Source organism: Panthera onca, chromosome D2 (assembly GCF_046562875.1).
Source record: "Panthera onca isolate mPanOnc1 chromosome D2, mPanOnc1 haplotype 2, whole genome shotgun sequence".
Lineage (NCBI taxonomy): Eukaryota > Metazoa > Chordata > Mammalia > Carnivora > Felidae > Panthera > Panthera onca.
Window position 1 is genome coordinate 38,140,904 of NC_138349.1, and position 9,358 is coordinate 38,150,261.

Here is a 9,358-nt window from a genome sequence, read left to right on the forward strand (position 1 = left end):
GTGTGAGATCGTGACCTGAGCCAAAGTCAGACCATTAACCGACTGAGCCACCCAGGCACCCCTTTATTATGTGCATTTAAACCTATATATTTCCTTTTAAGCACTGCTTTACTATCTCAAGTTTTAAAATTTTTTATTATCAATTAGCTCAAGATATTTTTTAATTTCCATTTTGAGTTCTCTTTTGGCCTATGAGTTATTTGGAAGGGTGTTGGTTAGTTTCCAAATATTAGGTTTTCTAGCTATCTTCCTATTCTTGAGTTCTAATTTAATTACACAACAGGCAGTGGATGTACCCTGATGATTTCAATTCTCTGAAATCTATGCATTTATGCCCAGAATACATTCTATTTTGGTAAATGTCCCCTATGCCCTTGAAAAGAATGACTATTCGGTATATATCATTTAGGTCACGTTGGTTAATCAAGTCCAAATCTATATTGTTACTGAATGTAATTCGTATTCTGCCAGTTTTGAGACAAACTGGAAACAACCTAAAAGTCCTTCAGTGAGTGAATGGATAAACTGTGGCACATCCATACAGTGGAACGGTACTCAACAACAACATGAATGATTCTCAGAAGCATTATGTGGAGTGAAAGAAGCCACTAGAAGTGGCTAGTCTAGAAGACTTCTAGAAAATGCAGAATTGTAAAGATAGAGAACAGATCAGCAGTCCCCAGGAGTTGGGGGTATGAGGGGTAAGGAAGATTAACTTCAGCATGGGGAAAATATTAGGGACCATGAACGTGTGTCTGTATCTTGATTTGTGCTGGTGGTCACGTGACTGTGCGTTTGTCAAGACTTAAAGTTACTGTACACCAGAAAGAGTAAATTCCACTGTCTGTCAATTAAAAAGTAACTTTCGGTCTCCAATATAATTAGATGCTTCTCGTGACTGCCTTGTCATCTCTTTTTTGTTTAGGTGCTGTCCACAAGTTTTTGGTTTTCTCCTCCCTTTTGCTATATCTGTTGTTCTGGAGGGAATCAGAATGACTCATTACCACCAGTGAATATAGTGTTGCCACTGTTGCCTCCGAATGGGAGGTCTGTAGGCTACACAGGGGAATTGGAGGGAGCAGCTAAAGGCTGCTGCAAGAGTCAAGTGATGCATGGTGGTTGCTTAGAACAGGGCAGTCATGCTCATGGTGACGAGAAATGTTTGCATCTTGGCATGTGCTACAGATAAAGCCAGAAGTACTTGGGTCAGAGAAAAAGAGAAGAGCCCACCATCCTTTTGCCCCAAACAGTCTCGTGGCTGTGCTGGGGAGCACATCCCAAGGTGCATTTGCATAGCTGGACACTGGTAGTACTCTGAGTGCTGCTCTATTTGGGCTGGCTTTGGGGTAGAGGAGTTTCTGCGGGTTATGGGAGCTGAAACACATACATCCATGACAGTTCAGCCACCCACTGTTCCTGTTACACCCAGACATTGTCTTCCCTTGAATGTGTCCCCTTCAAGACGCTCATCACAACAACGGCGCTGGCTTACAGCTTTTTACTTCCGTGGAGTCCAGGCCAGCTATTGCACTAGACCCTTCAGCAATCTGATCCCCCATCCAAACCAGATCTTCCCAGAATTTCAGCTTTCTCCCTCCTGACGTCACTTGCCTTCTTTTTAGCCTTATTTCCATACAACGGGTTTTCAATTGTTCCCTTGCCAATACCCTGGATTTTCTTGCTCCTTTGACCTTCATATCTCCCACCTGGCAAAACTCCAGTGGCAGATAAATCCAACACTGCCTTCTCCAGATGTCCCCTCAGGTACCTGAGAGCTGCTAGAGGCAGTCATACAGCCCTGCTATCACTCTAAATTCACAATAAATTCATCAGTGGAACTGAGAACTCAACACTGCTCAATCATCCTCCGATAGTTCTTTCTTTCCTTTTCTTAAATTGTGAGTATGTACATTACATATACAGGAGACTGTACGAAATGTATATGTACAGTTTCAGAAATCATCACAATGAGAATACCAATGGAACCAGGACTTAGGTTGAGAAATAGGGCACTGCCAGCACATGGGAAGTGCCTTTTGTGTCCTTTCCCAATTGCTTGCCTACATATCCTTTCCCTACCACCACCCCCCAGAGGCAATCATTACCCTGATATTTATTTCCTTGACCCTGTTTAAGCTTTTATCCCTAGATAAGTACGCCTTTTTTTGAACCTTTGTGAAGAGAATTATACTCTGTTTAGTCACTTACTTGTATCATCAATATTATGTGAGTTCCACCATGTTGATGAGGGTAGTTTGCTTATTCATGTTGACTGCTGTTTGGTATTTTGTTATATTTATTTGGTCTACATTAGTTGATGTTTAGGGAGCTAACATATTTTTGCTATTATTCATTCATTCACTGAACAAATATTTCTTGAGCACCTACTATGTGCTAGGCACTACTTTAGCAATTAGGACAAAATTGGTAAAATTTTCAAAAAAGCTAAAATTCCCTTCCCACAGGGGTATCCTAGGAGCAGATGACTACAATAAACATTTTTTTAAAAGATAAATTATATTGTATGTTAAAAATGAGAAGTGCTGCAGTGTCTGGGTGGCTCACTTGGGTTAAGCATCCAGTTTTGGCCCATGATCTTGCAGTTCGTGGGTTTGAGCCTTGTGTTGGGCTCTGTGCTGACAGCTCAGAGCCTGGGGCCTGCTTCGGATTCTGTGTCTCCCTCTCTCTCTCTGCCCCTCCCCTGCTTGCACTCGGTCTCTCTCTCTCTCAAAAATAAATAAACATTAAATTTTTTTTAAATGAGAAGTGCTAATTAAGAACGAAAGCAGGGGAAAACGTGAAAAGTACCAAGGTTAGAGGTTGCAATTCTATATTTCCCACTGAGTTCACATCTAAGCCAGGAATTGAAGGGGTTGAAGATGGTGCCATGTGGCCATCTGGGATGAAGTGTTCCTGCAGAGGGAGGAGCCAGTATACCCATTTCAAGGTAGGACTAATACAGACGGTCTGTGCAATGCACTTCTGGTACTAACTACACAGTTAAGCCAAACTTCACAGGTTAAGGCCACAGTCCCCATGAGACTGCAATAACTTCAGACACAAGCTGCAAGCTTGGGGGTCCCCAGGCCACCCAACTTTTGACCAATTGGCTACAAATTTAGAGGTTCCCATTACCCTCTCAAGTTTGATAATTCACTAGAAGAAGTCACAGAATTCGGGTAAGCACAGTACTCATGATTACAATCCTACCATAACAAAATGGATTCACATCAGGACTAGCCAAAAAAGGAGTCTCATAGGGCAAGATCTGGGAGGATCCCAAACACAAAGTTTCCATGTCCTCTCTACACAGAGTCAGTATGTGTCACCTTACTAGCATGGAGTATTGTTAATCAGGGAAGTTCACTGGAGCTTCTGTGTTCAGAGTTTTATTTCTGTGTCCAGGGTTTTATTACATAAGCATGATTGGATTATCCATTGCCCATGTGGTTCAGTCTCCAACCTCCTCACCTCCCCAGAAGTTGGACTGATGTCATGTGACTCAAGGTCCCAACCCTCTAATCACATGATTGGTCTTTGTGGTATGACTAGCCTCTATCCTGAGTCACCTTGTTAGATTAAACTCAGCTGTGGTCTGAATAACATGAATAAAAAAGATACTCCTATCACTCAGGAAATTCCAAAGATTTAGAGTCTCCCTCCCAGGAATCAGGGGACAAAGGCCAGTCAAATTCTTTACCACACATCCTGTGTGGCTAGAAAAGAGTGAGCAACTCCAAGAATAAAAAGGAGATGCAATCAGAGAGCTACTAGGACTAGATCCCTTTGATTATCCCAGTACCTGTTTCATGGTGCCTAGGAGCAAGAGTTCTCTTAGGTGTAGGCTGGATTTACAATTGCTGGTTCTTGGGAAATGCACATGTTCAACCCTACTGGGAAATATCCAATTGTTTTCTAAAGTGGTTATGCTCCTACCAGCAGTGTATAGAGTTTTTATTGTTCCAATCTATGGTACACAGAATAATGGCCCCCAGAAATCTATGTCCTAATCCCACAAATAAGGGAACATGTTTTCTTACATAATAAAAGGGACTTTGCAGATGTAATTAGTTAAAGACCTTGACTTGGGGAGATTGGACAGGGAGGAACATAATCACAAGGGCCTTTATAAGAGAGAGAAAGGAGGGAGCACCTGGGTGGCTCAGTCAGTTAAGTGGGTTAAGTTTCCAACTTTCACTCAGTTCACAATCTCACGTTCGAGCCCCGCATCAGGCTCTGTGCTGACAGCTCGGAGCCTGGAGCCTGCTTCGGATTCTATGTCTCCCTCTCTCTCTCTCTGCACTTCCCCACTCACTATCTCTCTCTCTCTGTCTCTCAAAAATAAATAAACATTAAAAAATTTTTTTAAAGAGAGAGACAGGAGGGTCAAAGTCATAGAAGGAGATGTGATGATAGAAACAGAGGTCAGAAAGAGTGAGAGATTTGAGGATGCTACACTACTGACTTTGAAGATGGAGAAAGGAACTGCAAGCTAAGGAATGTAGGCAGCCTATGGAAGCTGGAAAAGTCAGGGAAACAGATTCTCTCTTGCAGCCTTCAGAAGAAACCAACACGCCAACACCTTAAATTTATCCCAGTGAGACTGATGCTTGGATTTCTAACCTCTAGAACTATCAGATAGTAAATCTGTGTCATTTTAAGCCAAAATATGTGACAGTTTGTTACAACAGCAATAGGAAACTAATATGTAATCCTTGCCAATACTTCATTAAATGTTTACTTCTCAATTTTTTTCCAATCTGTTGGTTGTATAGTATCATCTCTTTGTGGATTTTTTTATTTTCCTGATGATAAATGATAACAAACATCTTTTCAGATGTCTATTAGTCATTTGGGTTTACTTTTTAGTAAAATGCCTATCCAAGGTTTTTGCTCAGTTTTCTATTGATTGTTCTTTTTCTTTTTGATTTAGAAGCTTTCTATATATTCTAGGTGCTAGTGCAATGAGATTTAAATCTGTTATATTTTGGGAAATGTCCTGTTATTTGGACGATCTTATCCCCATTTGTGCCTTATATTGTTACTCCCTTCATGCTGTCTTTTGATGGAAAGAATGTCTTAATTTGTGTAGTGGAGTCCCATTTAGACTCTTTCCTTTTATGGTTTGAGTTTTTCAATCTACTTATCTCTAAATTCTCCAAACATTCCCAGAAATTTCAAGTCCTCCAGACTTTTCCCAACCTCCAGGCTTCTATTTCCCTCCCTGACAATGATGATTCTTCCTCCTTTACCTCATAGGGAAATTCAAAACCATCATCAGGAACTGTCTCAACTACCCCCAAATTTATACATTTGTCTGCACCCATTCTTCCCTCCCTCCTGTCATAATGGAGAACACAACCCCTTTCTCTCACAGGTCACTCTTTTGTCCTCTGCCCTAGATGCCGTCCCTTCCTACCTCCTCTTTAATACTGTGCATTCAAATACACCTTCTTTCATTTCTCCCTTTAATGTCCTCCATATAAACATTTAACCTTCTTAATTTTCAAAAAATACCTGGGACCCCCACTATGCCTCCTAGGTCTCATCCTGCCTTCTCTTCCCATTCAGAGCCAGGATTCTCAGCAGGATTGTCTCCTCTGATCTGCCTGTACTTCTGTGGCATAATTTATAAGAAATATATATTTGGTCTTTGTCCCCAATTCCTGACACAGAGCTCCTAAATATCTTGGAATTTCCTGAGTGATAGAAGCATCTTTTGTTCTAACAAGATGACTCTTGGCAGGCCCCTAGATAGCTTCAGAATGGAGGCTGGTTGCCAGAATGACCAAACCTTGATTTGAAGCCTGGAACTTTCAGCCCCACCCCCAAACCTCCAGTGAAAATGAAAGGAAAATTGGATGCATATATTAAAAAAGAAGGACTTAAAATCAATCATTCAAGATTCTCCCTTGGAAAACTAGGAAAAGAAGAGCAAGTCAAATCCAAGTAAGTCAAAGAAGAGAAGTAATCAAAATTAGAGCAGATCAATAGAGAAAATCAATGAAACAAAAAAATAGTTCTTTGAAAATATCAGTAAAATGGATAAGCTTCTATCTAGGGGAAGAAATAGAGTGGACACAAATTACTAACATCAGAAATGAAAGAGGGGACAATAAATTATATTTTTAAAAAAGAAATGAAAGAGGGACATCACTACAGATCCTATGGACATTAAAAGAATAATAGAGAAATATTATAAACAACTCTATCTCTACAAATTTGATCACCTAGATGAAACAGACCAATTCTCTGAAAAACATAATGTGCCAAAACTCACACAAAGGAGAAATACACAATCTGAATAGGTGCAAACCTATTAAAGAAATTGAATCAATAATTTATAACCTTACAAAACAGAAAACACCAGGTTCAGATGGGTTTACTGATGGAATCTACCAAACATTCAAGAAAGAATTATACAATTCTCTACAATCTAATCCAGAAAATGGAAGGGAATATTTCCTTGATTTAAGGAACTCATTCTGCGAGGCCAGCATTACCCTAAGACAAAAGCCAAAGACAATATAAGCAAAGATTCAACTATTTAAGAAAACATAATCTATGCCCATCCTTAGCAGGGGCCATGGAAACGACACTAGGAACAAAATTCTGAAGTCAGGAAATGTGTGAAAGGACCGCTGATCACTTTCTGCAGTGGGAGCTACTGCTCTGCCCCCAGCATGTGGCCTTTACCAGACAAGACCAAAATTTACCTGACATTTGAATTATGTCTGCATATTAGCCATTAGTAAAGCTGGATTTCTCTATTTTAAATAAATAGATATATTGGGGCACCTGGGTGGCTCAGTGGGTTAAGCATCCAGCTCTTGATTTCAGCTCAGGTCATGATCATGGGATAGAGTCCTGCATCAGGCTCCAGCTCGGTTCAGAGTCTTCTTGGGATTCTGTCTCTCTACCCCTTCCCCACTTGTTTCCTCCCTTTTCAAAATAAACAAATAAACTGAAGAAGAAAAAAAAATTGTAGATACATACATACATATACACACACATACATACATACATACATACATACATGCATGCATATAAATGGGTCATCTTGCTTACCCAACAGTGGAAACCACTTCTATATTCAGAAAATAATATTTACCTATTAAGTACCAGCCCTGTGCTGAGTCCATAATGTGGATTATTGTATTTAATTCTCATAGCTCTATGAAGTGGACCCTAATATAACCTTCACTGAAGTTCAGAGATAACCAAATAACTTCTCCAAGATCACCCAGTTATTGAGGATTAGATAAAAATCCAGACATTGATAACCCTGATCAGAGCCATTGCTCTTAACCATATTTATTATGACAACCATATTTGGGGCAGTATCCTCATTCTTTGCTTCGTGCAGCAACCTTTTTTTGTTGTATACAAATCAAGCACAACCTTATGCTCCACCTTTACCATGACTCCTATAAGGAGAATGGAATCCAGATGTGCCCCCAGCTGCCCTTGCCTTCAGATCCTGGATCTACAAATGGTATGATCTTGGGGCTCTGTCAGGAGTCAAGTCAGCCTTTCTTTCTATTTGGTCTTATCCCATTTTTTTTCTGGAAAACTACCTTAAATACCTGAATTTCTGATTTGGAAATGCCACACTTCCACTTCTATCATTGACGCATGCTTTTCCTATTTCTCTATTCTGTTATTGGTCATTTCAGTAGAAATTTGTAAAGAAGTTAGAGTTGCATACAAATGTAGCCATTTTATCTGGGAGTCTGTTGCATCAAGCACAAAAATAAAGTATTTTTTCCTGCCTCTAGAGCATAATTATGGGCAAGTTTTCTGAACTGAGACATTCTATCTCATCTGAGCTAAGAATTCATACCTTAAGCTATTCCACAGTATGTACCTTTGCCAAATTAGCAGGGCCAGGAGGAGCTGAAAGGTAAGGAAGTGTGGGGGCGGGGGGCGGGACTCGGGGGGAGCTTCAAAATGCCTCCAGGCTACACTTTTCTGTTCACCCCTCCTGGCCCCACAGTTTACAAAGTTCTTTCTATGGTCATGGTTTTCAGTGTGACCTTTGTGAGCTCCTGGGGAGTGGGAAGGAGGCTGAGTGTGAGACCTCAGAGCCCCCAGTTCCAACTTCATCCAAGCAGCTTTATGTGTATTTATGCTAAAAACATGACCTGACTCTTGGGCAGGATACTATATGCATGATTGAACCAGGATGTCCTTGTGAGAGGCACATGGGGGCTTCTGAAGTTCAGTCCTTATCCTAAGGCAGGATGTCTTATGGAGGAGCCAAAAGGACCCTGCCCCCAGGAGGTGGTGCAGAGTCCAGCCCTATCTACACCCAAGGCCAGGGTTCAATTTTCTCTTAAAGATGTCCAATTTCTCTAATTTCACAGAAGATTGGGTATTAAAACAGAAACACTTTACTACATAGAAAGGAAGCATACAGCATCAAAACAACACTTATTTGAGGCAATGGCCAAGACTGATACCCCTCCCCTCTGGAGAGCTTCTGCCTGTGATGGAGGAGTGCCCCACTACAGCTGCTTCCGCTCTAGATACCGTGGCCTGCTGGCCACTGCCCTATAAGCAAGCAGCAGGTTGTGCATGCCCTGCTGCTCCCAAGGCCAATCAGCACCTCAGCACCTGCTTCTGAAACTGAGAAATGCAGGTGGTGTCAGTGGTGTCAGGCTTCAGGTACCATGGAGGCTCAGGAATTTACAACTCTGCAGCCAAATCCAGCTTCATACAAAGATTGGAAAGACCACTTCTGCCTTAGGTGTCCTTAGCAGCTGGCCACCAGGATGTGTGATGCTAGTCAGCACCAAGGACAGAGCCCAGGCCAGCTGGTGGTCAGGATAGAAGGGCCTCCTTACCCACATTAGGAAGGGTCAGGGTAGGGGTGTGCCCAAGTGCCCTGCAAATGCCACAGGCGGCTGGCATGCCCCTCCCTGTCATCACAATCAGAGTTATCTAGCTGCACTTTCTAAAGTATGAGGCACCAAGTCACTTAGGGGCTGGGAGGCCAAACATTAGGTGTGAATGGATGCCATAAGGGGACCGGATGTTGGGCAAACTCCCTGGAAAGAAATATGTGATATGTTCTCCAAAATGTCAAATTCTGCCTGATCACCACAGACTGATCTCATGGATTTGCATCCTGGCCAAAACATATTCTCTCTCCGGTTTGAATGCTCACACTGCTGATTCTGAGATGTTTTGCTTTCCAAGGGCCCTTGAGTTGGGAAAGAAAGTGCTTTTATGGGTCCAGAACTTTATATGGAGAAATCCTGACAGCAGTAAGAGCCACTAAAAGAGGAAGGAAGCCTCACTGGGATCACACTGCAGGTTCTAACATGGCTGCTGGGTTAAGCAAGGCTCCATTTGA